Here is a 21,793-nt window from a genome sequence, read left to right on the forward strand (position 1 = left end):
AGGATGGCGTAGGTGGAATTCAGCTCATAGTCCTACTGAAAGACAGTCCATAGTTTACATTAGGGTTTACTCTGTGGTACATTCTGTGGGGTTTGATAAATGCATAATATCATGTATCCATCATTATGCTATCATATAGAATAGTTTAACCACCCTAAAAATTCTCTGTGTTTCATTCACCTAGTTTTTGTATCCCATTTGTGTGATAGATCTTTCTAGAACCCTTTACTTTGAGTCTGTGGGTGTCATTACATGTGAGATGGGACTCTTGAACACCACAGAAGGATGGCTTTTGCTTTTTTTAAATCCAATTTGCTATTTTACAACTTTTAAGTATAGGATTTAGGCCATTTATATTAAAGGCTAATATTGAATTAGCCACCAATCACCATAAGCTAAGTGAGAGAGTTTCTCTCAGTTATTAGTCCATTCTCATATGGCTATAAAGAATTACAAGAGACTGAGCCCGGGCGCAGCGACTCACGCGTGTAATCCCAGCACTTTGGGAGGCCGAGACAGGTGGATCACGAGGTCAGGAGATCGAGACCATCCTGGCTAACACAGCGAAACCCCGACTCTACTAAACATACAAAAAACTAGCCGGATGAGGTGGTGGGCGCCTGTAGTCCCAGCTACTCGGGAGGCTGAGGCAGAATGATGTAAACCCGGGAGGCGGAGCTTGCAGTGAGCTGAGATCCGGCCACTGCACTCCAGCCTGGGCGACAGAGCGAGACTCTGTCTCAAAAACAAACAAACAAAAAACTACATGAGATTGGGTAATTTATGAAGAAAGTAGGTTTAATTGACTCATAGTTCTGTAGGCTATACAGGAAGCACGACTGGGAGGGAGTTTTTTTTTCTCCAACTAGGATGAAAAGGGATTTTTTCTCCAACTAGGTGATATTCAGCTCATAGTCCTACTGAAAGAAACTGAAAGCTGTATTGAGAAACAACAACAAAACCCTTGCTGTTTGAAAAGATTGGAAAGCAGCAAGTGCAGCCAGCACTTAGGGGTACAAAACCCAGAGCGGGGGAAATTCATCCAGGTGAGCCATAGGTTCCTATTAGTCTCTCTTTGTGGTGTCAGACAACTAAACAGTAGGCAATGTCCTAAGACAAGGCTACCAAAGTGTGGTGCAGAGGGCCTCTGTAAACTGTTTACACCAATATATATTATTGAGATAATTAGAGTATGTGACAGATTTCGAAATATTTGTCATAATTTAACAGTAATTTTGGGTGCATTTTATCTAGTAATTTTAAAAACAAGAATATTTTTATGTCCTTTATGTCTTTTATTCAGTAAATCTTTTCAGTAATTCATACTTGCTGTATTTTATGGAAGTGCTATGTAGGGACAAATAAGACTTTTTTTTTTTTTTTTTTGAGACGGAGTCTCACTCTGTTGCCCAGGCTGGAAAGCAGTGGGCCAGTGGGCAATCTCGGCTCACTGCAAGCTCGGCTTCGCGGGTTCACGCCATTCTCCTGCCTCAGCCTCCCGAGTAGCTGGGACTACAGGCGCCCGCCCCCACGCCTGGCTATTTTTTGGTATTTGTAGTAGAAACGGGGTTTCATCATGTTAGCCAGGATGGTCTCGATCTCCTGACCTTGTGATCCGCCCACCTCGGCCTCCTAAAGTGCTGGGATTACAGGCGTGAGCCACTGCTCCCGGTCATAAGACATTTTCTACAAGTAAAATTTGAGACGAGCCAGCCTAGACTGTACAGCTATCTTATTGGAGAAAGGAAACAAATTGGAGCTCAGAGCTACAAGGCAGCCAGAATGCGAGGGTCCAAGGTCCCAGAGAACTAAAAGAACTAAGTCCAGTATTCCATACAAAAAGTACCCTTGAATTTGTCAGACCCTCAACTGCAAAAACCCAGAGTGAGAGACAGAGAAACTAAGCAGAAAACGACGGCTTAGAAACCAAAAACGCAAAAAAGGAAACTGGCATTTTCACGTTGATGAGGAGATACAAGTCAGAGCTCTAGACCTAACAAGGAGGAGAAGATCCTGGACTTTTTTTTGCAAACTTTCAATAGAGATCCAAAGAATAAAGGCAAACAGGAAACACTTACAGGAGAAAGCCGACAGGAGAACAGGAAGTGAGCCAAATCTCCCGCACAATTCACTTTCAGTCAGAAACCTTGCTGCAAGGGAATCTGGGAAATGTGGACTTTATCTTGCTAACCTCTCCTACTAAAAGGAAGTCCTAATGCCTCCTTAGGTTGTCCAGAATTCATACACAATATTAAAGGTCCAAACAAAAACAAAAGTAGCCAAACACATGATCCCACTTAACATAATTCAACCACCTCCTGAACAAACAAAACATTCCCATTCTATCCCAAAAGGGAAGATCTAGGTCTCCATCAGTACTTTTTCATTGCTATTCATTTGTCTCTTAGTTCAGTTACAATCTCATCTTACTGTCTTCATAATAGACTAGGTTATAAAGTCAGTGGCCATTATCGTGCTCTACATAAATAAAGTCAGTGGACATTATAATGCTCTATGTAAATAATAGAGGTGAGGGACAGTTTGGTGTGTATGTATATACACAGCAAAAATAAATATGAGTGCCTATTATGGCCCTCATTTTCACAAGGAAATAATAGTAACCTTACTAGGCGTGTATAACTTTTCTCCACTATTTACTTTCAGCCAGCACCTCAGAGGGTTAGTAAAGTTTAATTTCTTGGAATGACCCAAGCTTTTATTTCTTTTTTTTAAAAAAAAAATATTTTAGTTTCAGAGGGTACATGTGCATGTTTTTTAAAGGGTATATTACGTGGTGCTGAGGTTTGAGCCTTATTGATTCTGTCACCCAAATAATGAACACAGCACCCAATAGGAAGATTTTCAGCCTTTTCCCCCTTCCTTCCCTCCCTCCCCACTTTTGAAGTCCTCGTTGTCTATTGTTTACATTTTTATGTCTGTGTTATGTCCAATGTTTAGCTTCCACTTATAAGTAAGAACATGAGATATTTGGTTTTCTGTTTCTGGGTTAATTCACTTAAGATAATGACCTCCAGCTGTATCCATGTTGCTGCAAAGTACACGATTTTATTCTTTCATGGCTGCATAGTATTCCATGCTGTATATGTATCACATTTTCTCAATTCACTCTACCGTTGATGGGCACCTAGTTTGATTCTATGTCTTTGGTATTGTGAATAGAGCTGCAATTAACATACGAGGGCAAGTGTCTTTTTTTGTAGAATGACTTTTCTTTGGGGTATATACTCAGTAATGGGATTGCTGGGTTGAATGGTTGCTTTGATTTTAGTTTTTTGATAAATCTCCAAACTATTGGAGGGGCTAAACAGTTTCACAGGGGCTGAACTAATTTTCATTTCCACCAACAGTATATAGGCATTCCTTTTTATCCACAACCTCACCAACATCTGTTCTTTTTTGACTTTTTATACTAGCCATTCTGACGATTATGAGATATATGATTTACAATTCTTGATGATTACTGATGTTGAGCAATTTTTCATATGTTTATTGGATGCTTATATGTCTTCTTTGGAGAAGTATCTGTTCATGTCCTTTGCTACATTTTAATGGGATTATTTGTTAAGTATTGATTTGTTTCTTATAGATTCTGGGTATTAGTCTTTTGTTGGATGCATAGTTTGATTTTGTGTGTGTGTGTGTGCATGCAGAAGCTCTTTAGTTTATTTAGGTCCCAATTGTCAATTTTGGTTTTTGTTGGATTTACTTTTGAGAACTTAGTTACAAATTCTTGCCTAGACCAATACCTAGAAAAGTACTTCCTAGGTTTTCTTCTAGGATTTTTATAGTTAGAAATCTTTCATTTAAGTCTTTGATCCATCTAGGGTTAATTTTTTTTATATACTGAGAGGAAGGGGCCCAGTTTCATTCTTCTGCATATGGTTAGCCAGTTTTCCCAGCACCATTTATTGAATAGGGAGACCTTTCCCCATTGCTTGTTTTTATTCAGCTTTATTGAAGATCAGATAGTTGCAGGTGTGTGACCTTATTTCTGGGTTCTTTATTCTGTTCCACTGGTCTATGTGAATATTTTTGTACCAGTACCATGTTGTTTTGGTTATTGTAGCCTTGTAGAATAGTTTGAAGTCTAGTAATGTGATGCCACTCGCTTTTTTTCTTTTTCCTTAGGATTGCTTTGACTCTTCGGGCTCTGTTTTGGTTCTGTATGAATTTTAGAACAGTTTTTTTTTTTTTTTTCAAATTCTGTAATAAATGGCATTGGTAATTTGATAGGAATTGTATTGAACCTGTAGATTGCTTTTGGCAGTGTGGCCATTTTAACTATATTGAATCTTCCTATCCATGAGCATGGAATGTTTTTGATTTGTTTGTGTCATCTATAATTTCTTTCAGCACTGTCTTGTAGTTCTCCTTGTAGAAATCTTTCATCCCCTTGGTTAAATGTCTTCTTAGGTATTTTGAATTTTTTTGTGGCTATTGTAAATGGGATTGTATTTTTTATTTGGCTCTCTGCTTAAATGTTATTAGTATATAGAAATGTTACTGATGTTTGTACATTGATTTTGTATCTGAAAACTTTACTGAAATCATTTATCATGTCTAGGAGCCTTTTGGCAGAGTCTTTAGGGATTTCTAGGTATAGAATCATATTATGAGTGAAGGGAGACAATTTGACTCCTCATTTCCTATTTGGATACCTTTTATTTCTTTCTCTTGCCTGATTGCCCTGGCTAGGACTTCTAGTTCTGTATTGAATAGAAGTGGTGAGACTAGACAATCTTGTCTTGTTCCAATTCTTTGGGGGAATGCTTTCAGCTTTTGCTCATTCAGTATGATGTTGGCTGTGGGTTTGTCACAGCTCTTATTATTTTGAAGTATTTGAAGTATTATTATTTTGAAGTATGTTTCTTCAATGCCTAGTTTATTGAGGGTTTTTATTATAAAGGGATATTCAATTTTATCAAATGCTTTTTCTGTCTATTAAGATGATTATATGGTTTATGTTTTTAATTCTGCTTATGTGGTGAATGCCATTTATTGATTTGCATATGTTGAACCAACCTTGCATTCTAGGAATAAAGCCCACTTGATCATGGTGTATTAACTTTTTCATGTGCTCCTGGAATTGGTGTGCTAGTAGTTTGTCAAAGATTTCTTCATCTATTTTCATCACATATATCGGTCTGATGTTTTCTTTTTTTATTGTGCTTTGCCAGATTTTGAGATCAGGATGATACTGGTTTTGTATAATGAGTGAGAGAGGAATCCCTCCTTAATTTTTTGGAATAGTTTTAGTATGGTTGGTACCAGGTCTTCTTTTCACATCTGATGAAATTTGGTTGTGAATCCATCTAGTCCTGGGCTTTTTTTATTGGTAGTATTTTTATTATTGATTCAATTTCAGAACTCATTATTCATCGGTGCAGGATTTCAATGTCTTCCTGATTCAATCTTGTGAGATCATGTATTTCTAGGAATGTATCCATTTCATCTAGTTTTTATAATATGTGTGCATAGTGGTATCCCTGTGGATTTTGTGTATTTCTGTGGGATTGGGTGTAATGTTACTTTTTTTATTTCTCTTTGTACTTATTTGGATCTTCTCTATTTTTTTTACTTTGTTAACCCAGCTAGCAGTCCATCCATCTTGTTTATCCTGTTGAAGGGCAAGCTTTTTATACTATTGATCTTTTGTAATTTTTTTTTTTGGACTTTAATATCAATTAGTTCTGCTCTAATTTTAGTTATTTCTTTTCCCCTTTTAACTTTGGGATTCATTTGTTTTTGCTTTTTTTAGTTTCTTTAGGTGTGATGTTAGGTTGCTAATTTGAGATCTTCCTGTCTTCTTGATTTAGGCATTTAGTGCTATAAACTTTCCTTCTTAAATACTGAATTTTCTGCATCTCAGAGATTTTGGTATGTTGTGCTTCTAATTTCATTTGTTTCAAATAATTTTTTAAAATTTCTGCCTTTTTTACTGTTTACTCAAAAGTCATTCAGGAGCAAGTTTTTTAGTTTCCTTGTGATCGTGTGGTTTTGAGAGTTTCTGTTGGTATTAATTTCTATTTTTACTCTAATGTCATATAATAATATGCTTAGTATGATTTTGATTTTTCTGAATTTATTGAGATTTGTCCTATGACCGAGCATGTGGTAAATCTTAGAGTATGTTCCATGTGCAGATGAAAAGAATACTCTGTGGTTGTTGGATGGAGTGTTCTATAGATGTCTATTAGATCCAATTGGTCAAATGTCTAATTTAATTTCAATTTTTTTTTTTTTAGTTTTCTTCCTCAGGGATCTATCTAATGCTGCCAGTGGGCTGTGGAAGTACCCTGCTATTATTGTGTGGCTGTCTATGTTTTTTCCCAGGTGTAGAAGTATTTGTGCTCCAATATTCAATATAGAGGTATTTAGGACAGTTAAATCCTCTTGTTAAGTTGAAAGCTTTATCATTATGTAATGCCCTTCTTTGTCTCCTTTTTATTGTTGATTTAAACACTTGTTTTATATGATACAAGAATAGTGACCCCTGCTCTTTTTTGATTTCCATTTGCATGATAGATCTTTCTACAACCCTTTACTTTGAGTCCGTGCGTGTCATTACATGTGAGATGGGTGTCTTGAACACCACAGAGGATGGCTTTTTTTTTAAATCCAATTTGCTATTTTGTACCTTTTTAGTATAGGATTTAGGATATTTATATTCAAGGCTAATATCAAATTAGCCACCAATCGCCATAAGCTAAGTGAGAGAGTTACTCTCTGTATTAGTCCATTCCCATATGGCTATAAAGAACTACCTGAGACTGGGTAATTTATGAAGAAAAGAGGCTTCATTGACTCACAGTTCTGTAGGCTATACAGGAAGCATGCCTGGGAGATCTCGGGAAACTTACAATCACAGTGGAAGGGTGAAGGGGAAACAAGCGTGTCTTACCATCATGGAGCAAGAGAGACAGAGAGTGAAAGGGGAAGTCCTACACACTTTTAAACAACCAGATCTTGTGAGAACTCACTTATGAGACAGCACTAGGGGGATGGTGCTAAACTATTAAAAACCACTCCCATGATCCAAATGCCTCCCACCAGGCCCCACCTTCAATATTCGGGATCACAATTAAACATGAGATTTAAGTGGGAACACCAAATCATGTCATTCCACCCTTAGTCCCTCCCAAATCTCACATTCATCTCGAATTTCAAAACACAATCATGCCTTTTCAACAGTTCCCCTACTCTTAACTCATTTCAGCATTAACTGAAAAGTCCATGTCCAAACTCTCATCTGAGACAAGGCAAGTCCCTTCTGCCTATAAACCTGTAAAATAAATTACAAGTTAGTTAATTCTAAGATACAATGGAAGTGCAGGCACGTGGTAAATGCTGTCATTACAAATGGGAGAAATTGGCCAAAACAAAGGGGCTACGCAGGCAAGTCTGAAACCCAGCAGGGCAGTCATTAAAACTTAAAGCTCCAAAATAATCTCCTTTGACTCCATGTATCACATCAGGCCACACTGATTCAAGGGGTGGGCTCCCAGGGCTTTGGGCAGTACAGTGTCCTCTGTGGAGTACAGTGTCCATGGCTACTTTCAGGGGCTGGCATCGAATGCCTGCAGCTTTTCCAGGTGCACGGTGCAAGCTATTGGTGGCTCTACCATTCTGGGGTCTGGAGGATGGTGGCCTTCTTCTCACAGCTCCACTAGACCATGCCTCAGTGGGAACTATGTATGAAGGATCTAACCCCACATTTCCCCTCTTCACTGCCCTAGTAGAGGTTCTCCATAAGTGCTCTTCCCCTGCAGCAGACTTCTGCCTGGATATCCTGTTGTTTCCATACGTCCTCTAAAAGCTAGGCAAAGGATCCCAAACCTCAATTCTTGCCTTCTGCATACTTGCAAGCCCAACACCAAATGGAAGCCACCAAGACTTGGGGGTTTGACCTTCTGAAACAATGACCCAACCTCTATCTTGGCCCCTCTTAGCCATGGCTGGAGTTGGAGCAGCTGGGATGCAGGGTATCATGTTCCAAGGCTGCACAGGGCAGCAGAACCCTGGGCCTAGCCCATGAAACCATTTTTTCCTTCTAAGCCTTCAGGCCTGAGATGGGAAGGGCTGCTGCAAAGGTCTCTGAAATACCCTGGCGGCATTTTCCCCATTGTCTTGGCTATTAGTATTTGACTCTCCTTTACTTATGCAAATTCCTGCAGTCTTAAATTCCTTCCCAGAAAATGGGTTTTTCTTTTGTATCACGTGGAAGGGCTGCAAATTTTCCAAACTTTTATGCTCTGCCTTCCTTTTAAATATAAGTTCTAGTTTCAGGTCAAAGTAATGACTTTTGAGTATAGGCTTTTAGAAGCAGCCAGGCCGCATCTTGAACACTTTGCTGGTCAGAAATTTCTTCCACTAGATACCTTAAATCAACTCTCTCAAGTTCAAAGTTCCACAGATCTCTAGAGCAGGGACACAATGCTGCCAGTATCTTTGCTAAAGCAAACATACTGCTTTAGCCAAGAGTGAACTCTACTCTAGTTCCCAATAACTTCCTCATCTCCGTCAGAGACAACCTCAGCCTGGACTTCACTGTCCATATCACTATCAACATTTTGGTCATAACCATTCAACAAGTCTCTAGGAAGTTCCAAACTTTCCCTCATCTTCTTGTCTTCTTCTGATCCCTCCAAACTGTTCCAATCTCTGCCCATTACCCTGTTCCAAAGTTGCTTCCATATTTTCAGGTATCTTCATAGCAATGTCCCACTTCTCTGGTACCAATTTTCTGCATTAGTTTGTTTTTATACTTCTATAAAGAACTATTTGAGACTGTGTAATTTATGAAGAAAAAGATGTGTAGTTGTGTATTAGTTCATTCTAATGCTGCTAATAAAGACATACCACAAACTGGGTAATTCATAAAGGAAAGACATTTAATGGACTCACAGTTACACATGACTGGGGAGGCCTCACAATCATGGCAGAAAGTGAATGAGGAGCAAAGTCACATCTTACATGGTAGAAGAGAAGAGAGCATGTACAGGGGAACTCCCCTTTATAGAACCATCAGATCTTGTGAGACTTATTTGCTATCACGAAACAGCATGGGAAAGACCCACCCCCATGATTCAATTACCTCCCACCACAGTCCTCCCATGACATATGGGTATTTGGAAGCTAAAATTCAAGATGATATTTGGGTGGGAATACAGCCAAACAATATCATTCTAACCCTGGCCCCACCCAAATCTCATGTCCTCACATTTCAAAACCAATTATGCCTTCCAAATAGTCCCCCAAGGTCTTAACTCATTTCAGCATTAACTCAAAAGGCCATAGTCCAAAGTCTCATCTGAGACAAGGCAAGTCCTTTCTGCCTATGAGCCTGTAAAATGAAAAGCAAGCTTGTCAATTCCTAAATACAATGAGGGTACCAGCATTGGGTAAATACATCCATTCCAAACGGGAGAAATTGGACAAAATGAAGGGGTGCAGTCCTCATGCAAGTCTGAAATCTAGCAGGACAGTCAAAACTTAAAGCTCCAAAATGATCTCCTTTGACTCCATGTCTCACATCCAGTGTATGCTGATGCAAAGGCACACCTTACATGTCAGCAGGCGAGGGAGAGCATGTGCAGGGAGATTCCTCTTTATACAACCATAAGATCTTATGAGTCTTATTCACTATCACAAGAATAGCACAGGAAAAACCCAACCCCATGATTTGATTGAATCCCACTGGGTCCCTCCCAGACACATGAGCATTATTACAGTTAAAGGGGAGATTTCAGCGGGGACACAGAGTCAAACTATATCAACTTGACTCACAGTTCTGCAGGCTGTACAGGAAACTTACAATCATAATGGAAGGGAGAAGGGGAAGCAAGCATGTCTTACCATCACGGAGCAGAAGAGAGAGAGTGAAAGGGGAAGCACTACACACTTTTAAACAGCCCGATCTTGTGAGAACTCACTCATGAGACAGCACTGGGGGGATGGTGCTAAACTATTAGAAGCCACCCCCATGATCCAATCACCTCCCACCAGGTCCCACCTCCAACACTTGGGCTCACAATTCAGCCTGAGATTTAGGTGGGGACACAGAGCTAAACCATATTAGTTCCTTAGAAGTCTCAGAAGGAATCAACCCTGATGACACTTTGATCTTGAACTTCTAGCTCTCAGAACTGTGAGACAACAAATTTCTCCTGTTTAAGTCACTCAGTTGCGGTACTTTGTTATGACAGCTCTAGCAAACTACTATAATGGGAGCAAATAAAAACTACTATAGTAGAAGTGAATAAAATCATTTTCCTTTCTAATTTTTGGTTCCTAGAACTCTATACTCTGGTTACGGGAGGAACAACATCATATATTCGCTGCTCATTTTGTACATTTACTGCAGCTTTTACAACAATGCTTGACTCTCATGATACATTTTCTCCCATATGATGTTGACTACTTAGTAGATCATTCCTCCATATTATATGAGTAACTGCTTCTGGAGGATGGCGTGTATATTAAGATCAGTGAGTCACATAGACATGACTCTCTTGCTTCTTGAACTCCTTGGTCTGAGGTAATATTGCATGGAATATTGTGATGGTGAATAAGCATTTAGTGACTCTTCAAATGATGGTTTTGAACAGAGCATTATAGGAATAGATAGAGGCCAATCTATGTGAAAATAATTGTTTGGCCTAAAGAGGGAAAAGGTTTCCATGTAATAAATTTTCTGTCAGGTGAATGGTTGTTGCCCTGGAATATCACACCTTTTTAGGGGCTCAATATTGGTCTGTATATTGGAGACTGAAAAGTCAGCAGTTGTGTTAACCAGACCAACCTTGGTTAAGCATATAGTTGAACTCACATGGCATCACCACACCTGCCAGTATGTCCCGCTAAGAAAACACTGGCGTGACTGGTGAAAGAAGCTCACTGACAACCAGAGAGTGGTGCACCTATTCTGAGTACTGAGTCCTAAGTATCTTCAGAGTGTACATTAGAGACAAAAATTCTAACAACACAAATTGCTTTCACTCTGCTGTCATTCTGAGAAGCCTACTTACATGCCACTTTCCCAGACTTTGCTGTTGGTAACCTTGTTTCTTCCAAACATCCAACCATCTTGCCAAGCCATCAGCTTCTAATTCATTGGTATAGATCTACATATCTAGATATTTTTCTTTCCCAGAAATAAAAGGAAAACAAAATGAACTTCTTGTAGGTTTCCTCAATGCGAGGATTATTTTCTCCACTGACCTTTAGGGCCACCCCTAAGTCTGACAATATTGTTTTAGGATTCCATTTCCAGATGGAATAGGATATTTTGTTAAATCATATGTTTTTCAGGGTTTAATTTTTTCTTCCTCAGTCTACAGTCCTGTAAATTCCTCAGTGGGTGGAGTAAGAAGTGGCAATATATCCAGAGTCAATACTGAGAGTCATTGGCTCATGCAACTTGTTTATTCCTCCAGAACCTACTGGAGCCCACTAATTTATTTTAGCTTTTCTACTTGATAATGGAGGACTTATGAACACACCAAAATTGACAGCTTGAAGAATCAGATAACAATCATCCCATAATAAGCATCTTAGGTCACATGGCCACTTGATGCACCTAATTAGTGGTGCGGCTTGTGCATCCAGAACGCTACCTCAGGAGAGTCTAGGAAATATCATTTAGGCTTTTGAGGCTTGGCAGCAAGAAGGAAGGTAGAATATGATACTGATGTTCTATCTGACATATGTTGTCTTTAGGTTCGTACTTCTGCAATTCTACCTTACAAACTATTGTCAGAGTAATCTATTTAAAGTACAAGTATGACCACAGCATTCATGGTTTCCTATAAGTTACAAACAAAAGTTCTATAGCATGGCATACTGTTTTTAAATGGTGTGAACCCAGGATCCCTCTCTAGTCTCATCTATTACTGCAAACACTCTTTACATTCCAGATAAAACAACTTAGACTTATTGAGGGCTTACAGTATATTAGGCACTATTCTAAATTGTTTGCGTATATTACGTTGTTTAATGTTTAGAACATTTTGAGATGGTGCAATGGTCAATTTTATGTGTCAAATTAGCTGAGCCATGGTGCCAAATATGATTCGGGGTAATTTCTGTGAGTGTGCTTCCTTGGATGAGATTAACATTTAAATTGATGGATTTTGAGTAAAACAGATGGCCTTTGGTCTTGAATTCCAACATCAGCTCTTCCCTTAATCCTTAGACTACTGGCCCATCCTACAGAATTTGGACTCAGCCTTCGTAATCGCATGAGCCAATTCCTTTAAATAAATCTCTCTATATTCACATTCTCTTGCTTCTGTTTCTTTAAAAATGCTAACCGTTATAGGTGGATAATGCTAGTATTCCCATTTTTTAACATGGGAAGATTTAACTTCAGGGTTACCAAGCCAGTAAGTATTAGGCCTGCTATGGAAATCTAAACAGTCTGATTCCAGAGTCTATACACTTAATTATCATCCTCTACTGACTCTCATTATAAAATGGGGTTGAGTTCCAGTTTCTTGTACACATCACGTAAACTCAAGTTTTCATGCCATTGATCATGCTGCTCCTTCTTCCCGGAAGACACTCCTACTCATCCTGCGATACCCATCTTAGTCATTATTTCTTCCAGGCATAAGTCACTGCTCTCTGCATCCCTCACGATGGGGCTAAGTGCCCCATATAGAGCTTAGACAGTGGTTAGCACCTGAAAAATATAAAAGCTCAACAAATGTTTTTTGAGTTGAATTAGATTTGTGATAAATTATCCATGAAGTTAGTAATTTAATAAAATATAATGATTTACCTTACTTACTATATTTTGACAGTTAGATTTTGCTTTGTATATTTGAAGGGTAGTTCACCACATGGCGAGAATGCTGCAAAGACATTATGACCATCATTGTTACAGGAAATACTGCACAAGAGACTAGATACTTATTTTAACTAAAACCTAAAATCATTTCTGAACTTTAAATAATTGTTAGTGTATGTGTAACCAATTAAGAGTAATTAAATATATCTAAGATTAAACATGTTTTACATACTTCTAATAAGTTTCTTTATAGTTTATCAAAAGTGAGTTTTAAAAAATATAATAGACTTTTCAAACATGACCATCAGACAGTGGAGCTAAATGCCCAGAAGGCAGAAGTGAAAATTGGAGAGAAAATGAATGAATGGGTTGCTGTCAGGAAGCATACACAGTCACATACGCAGCTCCTGGAGTAGGGGGTCAGGTGCATGTTTCCCGATGGACTGGTCTACAGGGACTTGCAACAGCAGTGATCTATTATTATTTTGGTTTGTCACATGATATTAGAAAATTGAAAAAAAAAAAAAGAATGTTTGCCTGAATTTAAAAAATAAGTGGATAAATTTGTCATACCTCTAAGTGATTTGATGCAATTAAGAGCTACTGGCCTGGTGTGATGGCTCACGCCTGTAATCCCAATACTTTGGGAGGCCAAGGCAGGTGGATCATCTGAGGTCAAGAGTTCAAGACCAGCCTGACCAACATGGTGAAACCCCATCTCTACTAAAAATACAAAAATTAGCTGAGTGTGGTGGCACGTACCTGTAATCCTAGTTACTCAGGATGCCAAGACAGGAGAATCGCTTGAACCAGGGAGGCTGAGGTTGCAGTAAGCCGAGATCATACCATTGCACTCCAGCCTGAACAACAAGAGTGAAATGTCATTAAAAAAAAAAAAGCTAATGATGACCATTTCATACCAATATTTAGTAACTGGACAAATTAAGTACTCAGTAAATATTTGTTAAATAAGTAAATCAATGTATGAAGTTTTAGTTTTTAAATAATCAACTTAAATTTCATTAGTAATAATTTTGTTTATTAGAGTCATATTAATGCTTATTTCTTCTAATTAATCATCACAGTATATCAATTTATTATTTGGTGTGTTTTTCTTGATTTATTTTCAATTTTCTTTGAGCCAAAATGTAAAAGCGACAGTGAAAAAGGGGATAAAAGCTAATAAAGTTTATAATCATAGTTTTAATTACATAATGAGTGAAAAGGTAATAAAATATCTCTCAGAGTTTTTTTATAAGCCCCAAATGTCTTTTCGTCTAAATGAGAGGATTATAAATAAATACTGGGGAGCTGGTTTGTTGAAGTATAATTAGCATGAGATTTAAAATAAAGACGTGATTCAACTTTCAGTGGGGTTGGTGATAAATATCTCAATGGATTGTTGTATTTTGTAAACACTGAAGTGCTGTAAAATGCTATTTTATTGATTTTTACTGTAGAAAGTTCTTTGATTAAATTATGATATTTAGCATTATCCCTAAGGTAGCTTGATTTAATGGGAAAAAGATACAGCCCTTACGACATTTAATGTGGGTTGGCACACACACATACCCACTCTCTAACCCCCTTCTGGATTCTGCATCTCAACTCATGAGGCTGGAAAGCTAAAAACTATCCTTCTTAGAGTTTTTTCCAGCTGGGTATGGCCACATAATTCAGTTCTGTACAATAATTGATACACAAGCACAAGTATAGAATTGCCATCTTCCTTCCTGTCTAGAATGAGGATGTGATGTTAGGGTCTTCAATAGTTTCCATGGATCTGTGAGAGAAAGTGAAAAGAAGTAAAGAGGGTTCCGCTCTTAACCTGTGCTCCTACCACTGAATTTACTGTTATATGAGAAAAAGAATGTCCCTGAATCTTTTAATTCACAAATTAATTGGGCTCTCCCTTGCAGTTGAATGCAAACCCTAACTGAGACATTCTTTGGTGTGGAATGGATAAAATTTCATTTTATCACTTACCAGTTGTGTGACATGAGCAAAAATAACTTGTGTGACAGAGATTGGTGAGGGAGGTATCCACCTGCGGGTGTGATCCAAGGACTAATGTGTTAGGCACCTAACAGTCTTTCTGGCATATAGTAGGCCATGGATAGTGAAAATAACACACAGGTTATTTCCCTTCTCTTGTAGCTAGAAGTTGTTTGTCAATATATTATATAATTATTTACACACGAACATACAAATTATTTTAAAGAGGACTCCTCAGGCAATTCATCATAGTCAGGACACAAAATAAAACCTATTGATCATATTAGACACTAAACAAATCCCAACACTCTTTCCTTTCTGTTGTGTGCATAAGAACAGTTCCAGGAAAAATGAACTGAAAAAGAATTTTAATTATTAATTACAATTTGAAACTAAAAGAAAGTTTGACACTGAAAGCATTGTTTAAATAATGTCAGTTTAAAATGTACTATGCCTACTGGAAATGTGGATTGATACTCAATAATTTTATTTTGAAATAAATATAGCAATAACTGTTCCATATAACAATGACTGTGAAATAAGTATATCAATAACCATACTGCTGAATACTTTTTGAATACTTATATTTCATCACATTCTGAATACTTTGCTGCTTTCCATCAAGAAATAACCTAAGTCAAAGAAAATTCTTACCATAAAACTGTCTTATAAAAATACATTTTTCTTTTTTCTTTTATGAGAAAAAAATCCAAATAACATGAATGAACACTTTTTAAATCTTTTTAAATATGTTATATTACAGTATTTAAAAACATAAATATCTTACAGTATTTTAAAATATGTTATATTACAGTATTTAAAAAACTAGAATTACACATTGTAATTTGGGGAGTGAGAGTAGATGAGACAGGAGAAAAAAAAGAAAAATGACTTGGATGGCTTTTGGGTTAGAATTGGTTGACCTTTATGTAAGTACCTGAAATAGTATATCCCTTTTCTGAATTTGATTATGGTCAATTAGGTATTCTAGCCAAACCTCCTGCTGAAAAATACTATACATAAAGGATAAAAAATATATATATTTTAAATTTCATAAATATGAAAGTGAGGAATTACTAGGACAAATTATCAAGAGGAAAACAGGGAGGTAACTAGCAGAGCAGCAACTTCTGCCCTGAGAGAATGTGACAGTTTTGGTAAACTTAACATTTTACTTTGATAGCCTTATGGAGTGAGCAAAAGAACCAAATCAAAGCCCAGAGCACACCTAACATAGAAAGTCTAGTAAAAGACTTAATCCCCAAATAAACTGGAATCTGAAAGTGCTAATCTCTCAAAATAAACCATACCTAGGTGAACCATACCTAATAGAGCTGTTCCAGACCATGAGCAATGCAGGCTTGCGCTTCCTTGGTGGTCCAAGGAACCTCAGCATAGAGTTCTACTTAAGGTGGTCCCTAACTAGTTGTGCCCTAGAGCCTGGCAATAACAAATGAAAATCCTCTTTGGAAGAATGTACCCTTACCCTAAATCTTAAAATATCAAGCTCGTTTTTTTGTTTTTTTTTTTTTCTAAGTTAACTTGCCAGCACAAATAGGTACCATATGACATAATAAGCAGAAATAATAAATGAACAAAAAATAGAAGTACAAATAATAGAAGTATAATACATCATATATTGGAATACACAATAGATTATAAAAACTATGCTTACTGTGCTTAAAAAATAAAATTGATAAACTTGACAATATTAGTAAAAAATATGAAGCCATAAAAGATGACAGAATAGATTTGAAGAAGAAACAGACTATCCAGGAATAAAAAAATAGCTGAAATTTAAAAGTCAATGCATAATAAGGGGATAGGAGTCTATAAGTAAAACAATAGTGGCCATATATAAATAATGATTGTATGTGAATTACAACCATATCAGGATCATTTTATGATTCTTTTCCTTTCTCCTTTTGTGTATGTTTAAACATTTCCATCATTAATATATTTTTTAAAAACCCTCCATTCATGCAATTAGCAACAAATTAGAGACAGCTGCAGAGAAAGTTAATGAACTGGACATTATCCAGAGTGCAGCATAAAGAATTAAAAAAGAAAATAAATAAGTAAATAAATAAAGTGAAGTTAAAAGACAGAGGATAGAAAGAAAAGGTCTACCATATTTTAAATCAGAAATCTAGCAAGGAAGGAGAAAAAGAATGAGTCAGAGGCAATAGTTGAAGAAATAATGGGTGAGAATTTTCACAACTGTTAGAAGTGACCAATTCACAATGCAAGGAAACTAGCAGATTTCAAGCAAGATAAATTAAAAATTCACACATTATAGTAAAACTGCAGAAAATCAAACATAAAGAAAGCAATTTTAAAAGTAGCTGGAGGCCGGGCGCGGTGGCTCAAGCCTGTAATCCCAGCACTTTGGGAGGCCGAGAAGGGCGGATCACGAGGTCAGGAGATCGAGACCATCCTGGCTAACACGGTGAAACCCCGTCTCTACTAAAAAAATACAAAAAACTAGCCGGGCGAGGTGGCGGCGCCTGTAGTCCCAGCTACACAGGAGGCTGAGGCAGGAGAATGGTGGGAACCCGGGAGGCGGAGCTTGCAGTGAGCTGAGATCCGGCCACTGCGCTCCAGCCCCGGCGACAGAGCGAGACTCCGTCTCAGAAAAAAAAATAAAATAAAATAAATAAATAAAATAAAATAAAATAAAATAAAATAAAATAAAAGTAGCTGGAGAGAAAAGACACATTACAAGGAACAACAGCAGAACTGTTAGCTACCTTCTCAGTAACTACAATGACACTGTGGCTTTAAAGTGGTGAGAAAGAGAATTTATGATGTATGGTTATATACGCAGTAAAGTTTATTTTTTTTAAATAAGACAAAATAAGGAAGCTTTCAAATGAACAAAAACTTATGAAAAATTATCATCAAATATGAACCACACCTAATAGAGCTGTTCTGTTGTTATTAAAATAAATTACAAAGGATATATTTCGGGCAGAAACAAAATTATTTCAGACAGAGGGTCAAAAGGTGCAGAAAACAATAGTTTTGACAAGTTAATTAAGAATGTTACAATTTCTAGTATAATGATTAAAAGGATAAAACCAGGTATGAACAATAAAATGCAGGAAATGCGAGGGTTGATTTGAAACTCAAAAAGAACAATAATTATATTGAGAGGAATGGAACTGGTCTAATTAAAAGGCATGGATTTTCATGCTGAGTGAGAGGGGGAAACGTCTGTAGGCAGTTTATAAAAGACACACCTAAAACCTGTGGAAAATTTTAAAATAAAATGTCAGGAGACGATATCATACAAGTAATACTGGGTATTAGGGAGGTGATTTTCCTACCTCAGACCAAAAGATCTAAAGGACAGATGAATTATTATTCAGATGATTAAGATTACTTTATGATAATAATAAAATTTATGAAGAAGAATAAACATTCTAAATCTGTACATAGTTATTAACGTGACCTTAAATATAAGAACTATAAAAATGACAAAGCCAAAAGGAGGAATAAGCAAACCCAAATCATAGGGGGAAATCATAACCTAAGTTATCAGTAATGGATAGAAGAAACAGACAAAGTTAATAGTAAGAATTTATAAGATTTTAATAATACAATTAACAAATGTAACCAAATGAACATACTGGACTATAAAACACTGCATGTTATAAGTACATAATATACTTTTTTTCCCCCAAGCACTTCTGGAACATTTACAAAAATTAACCATATGCTAGGCCTTAAGGATAAGTGTCAAAATTTTTAAATAACTAAAATAATAGAGCATATGTCTTCTTATTTCACTAAATTACTAGAAATAAGAAACAAACTAAAAAAATCCCTATATGCTTAGAAAAAAATTCAGGCCAGGGGCCAAAGCAGTCACAAAGAAAATCAGAAAAAAATTGGAAATATAATATATCAAAATGTGTGGGAAGCAGCTAAAGCAGTAGACAGAGCAAGAAGAAAGGCTGGAAATCTGTGTTGAGACACTTAAAAAAGAAGAGTAAAATAAGCCCAAAGAAAAAAATAGACACTATATTAATAAAATGGAAAACCGGCATATATTACACAGGGTGGACAAAGATAAAAGCAAATTTTTAAAGACCATATAACTGGTAACTCTCTAGAAACAATGGTCAAGTAAGAAAAAAAATGAGAAGGCACAAATGATCCATATCAAGAATAAAATGAGAAAATTACAAAAGATGCGGAAGACATGCAGATTAACAAAACACTAGGAATGGCAACCACAGTGCATTGAGAGAGAGCAAGCTGAGAAGAAATTCAAAGAGAAACTAATAGAGACAGCAATGACTTCTTTTCCGTAACACACATTCATCTTGTTTGTTCCTCAGAGTGTAATATGAAAATCCATGAACACCACCTATGTGAATATCATCATGTATGCTTTAGTAGACGGAAAGCACAAAATAAAACACCTTAAACAACAGGATCCTAGGTGACTTGTCTAACAGGTAAAGGCACCAGATTTTCTTCTTAAAACCACCAATATTAGCTCAGCAGCCTGAGGTTTCGGTGTACATTACAGCAGGAGCCAAAATGAATATCACAAACCAAGGGAAAAAACAGGGCTTTTGGAGACGGAAAGACCTTGACTCTTAAAAGCATTGGAACTTCAGGGAAAGTTGCTTCATCCCCCTCAGTCCCTATTTCTCATCTGTCAGCGTGAGTGATGTAAGACCTAGTCACAAGGTCATTAAAAAGATGACATGAGATGATTCAGTAAAACACAGATTCTGGAACATATTGGGTTTCAGTAAATATGACCTCCATATGTTTAACCAGTATTTGACAATCGTTATACATATATCTATAATTACAGTACAGAAAATGAATATAAGAAAGGGAGGATATAGTAATTCTTTAAAAGATATCCATTGCGCCAAGAAAATGACAGAAAACAAACCACTTTTCACTATAAAACTCCCTGCTGTAATAGTTTGTTTGAAATGGCTACAGTCTAAGAATTCTATTCTAACTGCCCTTAATAAATGGCATCTTGTGAAACTGGGTGCTGTGAAATTACACACAATGCAGACGTGAAATGAGATACTATTCTGGCTTTTAAAAAATAAAATTTGGACGATCCTTTTAAGTAAGAATGTGGTTTAAAGGTCTTGTAATTTTTTCATCAACATTCTAGTTTAGATCTGTTAGAGAGGTTTGAAAGGAGAAACAATTGATGTTAAGCGTAAGGCGAGCTGTACCTAAGGAATGGAGGCCCTGCCCCCGGCCCCTCTCTTCTGCAGGTGTTTGGTTCTTTTAAGTTTATTCGCCCCTCAATTTGCTTTTATCTACATAAATAATGCTATACATTGCTATATAATAATCTCTTGCATGTTCTTTTCCTTGGAACATTTGCCCGTACATATTTCCTTAAATGTGTGTACCTTAGCATCTGCTTATTTGACTGATTCACCAACTCAACAGGAGAGAACACGAATGTTCCTTTGTACTAGGATTGTAAACCAGATCCATCTTGGGCTTTGTTTTTTTTTCTTTTTCTGTGTTCATGGGGATTTCCATATGTAATAAAAACCCTAGAGTTCACCTAAAGAAGAAATTGTTCCCAGGTTCTTATCACCAAAGGCAACCTCTTCATAAGGGACATAGACAACACTGGCAGGTGAACCACATAAGAGCCAGCCTCTCCTGAAGAAGATATTCAGTTGTTTTGTCACGACATGTATTAGCCTGATGATTGGTGAGGAGAAGCGATGAAGTGGAAGGAGATTGCAAAAACACTGCTGTGGAAGAAAGCAGGTTTTAAATAGGGTGGATATATAATTTACCAGATTGAGACATGTTGAGGATAAAGAAGAGGCTATTCATAATTATGCTGGGAAAACAGGTGTAAACCAGTACTATCCATGGCAAAATAGGACATATGGTCACCTCATTTTTAACTTTTGAAAATATCTATCAAAATATAGTTCTTGAGCTAAAATTAAAATAGCACAGTGCCTCTTCCTAACCATATTTATTTAATGTGATGTTATGAAATGAGTGGATTCTGGAGCCTGTCAGCTTGAGTCTAATTCCCAGCTATACCACTTACCAGACACGTAAAGTTCTGAGTCATTTGACCTCTTCGTTTTCTAACAGTTTCGTCTATGAAATGTGAATGGTAATAACAAAAACTACATCAGAGGGTTGTTACAAAGTTCGAATGAGTACTGTGTTTGTCACGGCATTACTCAACTTTCGCTGTGGTGACAAAGAGCCCCAAATCTAAGTGGCTTACAACATTTATTTCTTGCTTACATTATTGGAAGGCTGTGGGCTGGCTGGGTCCTAAGTAGGCTCCCTTTGACTCAGTTGGGCTTGACTCACTATCACATGTCTTTTTATTCCAGTCCCAATCTGAAAGAGAAACACTACTGGGCCTCAATGTTCTCTTGCTGAGGGCAGAAGCCCAGAGATAGCAAGAAACCTCATTAATTCATTTAAAGCTCCTACTTTGGCAAAGTATATTTACACCCACTAACATTACATCATCAAAGCAAGTCATCAATCTCAGTCCCCAATTAATAGGGTAGTGACATGTGCTCTGCCTGCCGGGAAGAAGGCAAGAGTGAGCCATGAGTGAATAATTGAACAAATTATACCATCCAGTTCAAAATTTAAAGCAATTCTCTGTATCTAATAAGCATTTCTATAAGTGTTAGGTGCTGCTGTTAGCAATAAATGTACACACAACGATGCTTGAGTACCTATTAAGTGACAATATTGTTATACATTTTGCAGTGACTAAGACCTCAATGTTGGTGATTGTGTTTACATAAGAGAAGCAATAAATGCACAAACAAGAGCAATGTGAGTTATTTAGTGCTATGTAGAGAATTAAAATGGACTCCAGTACAAACATGTGCTTGCACAAGTTTGTGAGGGCCAATTGCATGCATTGCTTCCAAACCCTGCTTTTGGTGATTGATTACACGTCAATAGTTTGAAATGGACATGACAGTAGTGCTT

General features: G+C 37.0%; 2 long non-coding RNA genes across 2 annotated transcripts in view; one reads left to right on the forward strand and one right to left on the reverse strand.

Moving 5' to 3' along the window:
- The window catches only part of LOC139357018 (uncharacterized), a 125,705-nt gene extending 106,324 nt beyond the window's left edge, over positions 1-19,381 (reverse strand). The window contains exon 1 of the long non-coding RNA XR_011609622.1: positions 19,237-19,381. This is a non-coding gene — a long non-coding RNA (uncharacterized lncRNA). The remainder of the gene's footprint in view (positions 1-19,236) is intronic.
- LOC139357017 (uncharacterized) overlaps positions 1-21,793 on the forward strand; it is an 89,289-nt gene that overhangs the window by 48,698 nt on the left and 18,798 nt on the right. The gene's annotated exons all lie outside the window — the stretch shown is intronic.

The sequence above is a fragment of the Macaca nemestrina genome, chromosome 11, assembly GCF_043159975.1.
Source record: "Macaca nemestrina isolate mMacNem1 chromosome 11, mMacNem.hap1, whole genome shotgun sequence".
Lineage (NCBI taxonomy): Eukaryota > Metazoa > Chordata > Mammalia > Primates > Cercopithecidae > Macaca > Macaca nemestrina.